The sequence below is a fragment of the Notamacropus eugenii genome, chromosome 2 (genome assembly GCF_028372415.1).
Source record: "Notamacropus eugenii isolate mMacEug1 chromosome 2, mMacEug1.pri_v2, whole genome shotgun sequence".
Lineage (NCBI taxonomy): Eukaryota > Metazoa > Chordata > Mammalia > Diprotodontia > Macropodidae > Notamacropus > Notamacropus eugenii.
Genome location: NC_092873.1, coordinates 235,629,995 through 235,633,290, shown reverse-complemented (window position 1 = coordinate 235,633,290; position 3,296 = coordinate 235,629,995).

Here is a 3,296-nt window from a genome sequence, read left to right as displayed (position 1 = left end):
TTACGGATATGGGAAGGAGTGAGACCATGAGACCCTGCACACCTGCAGACGAGCAAGCTTTGACCTTGAGGAGAGCCACCTTTGTAATTCCAGTCAGGGAGCAGAGGAAAGATTTTAAGGTACAGAGGAAGAGAGGCAAGGGAACTTTCCAGTAAAGGCAGTAGGCTGCAAGTGGATCCTACCTATTCTTGATTGCCACCTCAAACACTAAGTCTTGTCTCTGACATATACTGGTTAGGTGACTCTGAGGAAGACACTTAACCTCTGAGAATTCTAGGCAAGATTATAAGTTTCAGACAAGGTACCAAACTGCAACTGTAGAGGGAATACCATCACTTGGGAGTTCCTTATGCCACTGGAATCATAAGTCTAGTCTCTAGCTATGGTTTGCAAATCATTTTTTAAAGTTCAGTTTTATTTTGTGGTCTACATTCTCCTTCCCTCCTCCCATGTTTCATCATAAATTATGTAATTGTTATGTCATTGTGGTTAGTTACTGTGTTGATAAAAGTTCCTGTGTCTGTCAAAATCATCTATCTTTCTAAAGTTGCTGTTATTGTTTAAATTGTTCTGCTGATTTCACTTTGCATCAGTTCATGCAAGTGTTCCCAGGTTTCTCTGAAACTCTCCCCTTTCCCATTTCTTCAGCTGGACAGTATTTCATCACGTAATATACCAAACCTTCTTCAGTCATTCCCCAATTGATGGCACCTTCCTCAGTTTCCAGTACTTTGCCACCAAGAAAAGCTGGTATAAATATTTCCGTACATTGCATGTGGATCCTTTTCCTCTTGTGATCTCTTTGAGGTATGGATCTAGTAGCAGTTTTCATGAGGCAAAGGATATACACAATTTAATAGATTTGAAGGTATAGCCAAGTGGAACCCTAGAGTGGCTCTAACTTCTATTTCTCTAAATAAAGTGAGTAATTTGAAGCATTTTTTTCATACAGCTATTGATAGCTTGGTTTTCTTCCTCTGAAAATTGCCTATTCATATTCTTTATCAATTGGGAAGTGCCTCTTATTCTTAAAATTTGAATTTGTTTCCTCTATATCTTAGAAATTAGAACTTTGTTCAGAGAAACTTGCTTCAAAATCCCCCCCAACTTTTTGCTTCTCTTCTAATTTTAGCTGAATTGTTTTTACTCATACACAAACTTTTAAATTTTATGTAATTAAAATAGTCCATTTTATTTACCGTGAACCTTTCTGTCTCTTGTATAATCATGAACTCTTTCCCTATCCATAGATCTGACAGTTAATTTCTTTCATGCTTTTCTAATTTGTTCTATTTTATATCTAAATCATATACCCATCTGCAACCTGTCATGGTATATGATGTGAGTACTGGTCTATACCTAGCATCTGCCAGACGAATTTCCAGTTTTCCCAATAGGTATTTCCCCCTCTTATTACTGTGACTGTGAGCAAATCACTTAACCCTGTTTGCCTCTCTTTGCTCATCTGTAAAAAATGTTGGCTTTCTATTTTAGTTGCATGCCTTTCTTCTTTTTTATTGTTGAAAAGTTTTATAGATATAATTTTCCCCTGAGTACTGCTATGAATACATCCTATACATCTGCTACATTGTCTCATTGTTGTCATTATCTTTAATGAAATTATTGTTTTTATGATTTGTTCTTTGAACTACTCATTCTTCAGGATTAAGTGAGCATTTTCAATTACTTTTAATGTTCATTTCAGAGGGCTTATGTTAATTATAATTTTTATTATAGTCCATATAATATATATGTAATATATAGTCCATTTAATACAGTCCGTATTTATAGTCCATAAAAGATGTGTTCAGTATTTCTCCTTTTATGCCTTTATGATATTTTTGTGCCATAATGCATGTTCTATTTTGTGACTGTGCCATGCACAGCTGAGAAATAGATATACTCATTTCTATTCCCATTCACTATCATCCTGAGGTCTACCTTGTATTCCTTTTCTAAAATTCTACTGAGGTTCTCCATTTCTTTTTTATTTGTATTTTGGTAAAATTTATCTTTGTCTGGGAGTGGTAAATTGAGTTACTCCATTATTTTGGCTATATTGTCTATTTCTCCCTGTAAGTCATTTAAATTTTCTTTTAAGCATTTTGATGCTATGCATTTGATGTATTCATGGTTGAGATTGATATTAATTCTTTGCCAGTGATACCTTCCAGAAAATGTAATTTTCACATTTCTCTCTTTTAATTAGGTCCATCAGGTCTATTTAATTTAGGTCTCAATACAAGGTTGAGAGAGTCAGGAAAGACTTCATGTGAAAGTTGTGCTTGAAGTACGTCTTCAAGGAAGAGAAGGATTCTTGGAGGAAAAGGTGAGCAGAAAACCCATGTCAGCCATGGGAGATCACCATATGTAAAAGAACAGGAAGAAAGTCAGTGCTTTATTTTTGCTTTTATTTTTCTGGACAGTAAAGCACAGGAGAGGAAGTAATGTACCGAGAGTGGAAGGATTGATTTGACCAGATTGTGAAGTGCTTTAAAAGGCAAGAAGATGAGTTTCTCTTTGATCTAAGTGGGAAGAGGCAACCATTGGAGTTTGTTTGGAGTCAGGACAGATTTGAGCCAGAGAGGCCAGGAGAGAAGCTCTTAAAGCAATGCAGGTGAGCAGTGATGAGAGCCTAAGTGTCAGTACAGAGAAGGGGATACATATAAAAGATACTGTAAAGGCAGAAAAAGACAAGATTTCACAACAGATGGTATATTTAGGTGAGGGAGAGTTAGCCATCAAGGATAATGCTGAAATAAGGACCTGGGAGTAGGTAAAGATCAGCAATGCTGGATACTTGGTGCTGCTGAATTGACTTAGCTACTAGTTAGTTCACATGTGGGGCAAGTTTTTACTGGAAATGTAGCAGGAGTTGGGAAGGTTCACCTCTCACTTTCACCTTCCTCCCCTCCATTGTCAAAGCTCTTTCTTGCCTCTTTTATGTGAGATGAGTTACTACATACTACTTTTCCTTTTCTCTTTCTCCTAGTACATTCCTCTCAACATTCAATTTTCTTTTTTAGATACCCTGGGACTTTTCCTTTTGGGAGCTCTTTCAGGAGGTGATTGGTAGATTCTTTCCATTTCTATTTTACCCTCTGGTTCTAGAATATCAGGTCAATTGTTCCCTAAATCCCACTGATACATTATTTGTACAAACACCAAGGATAGCCCTTCACCAGTCCTGTAAAGTTGAAATGTCTTCTAATGTCCAAAGGTCCAATACTGGTCCTTGGCCTGGCTCACTGTTAGAAGGAGTAAGAGGCAGCTGACTAATTTCATGGCTCAGGCGT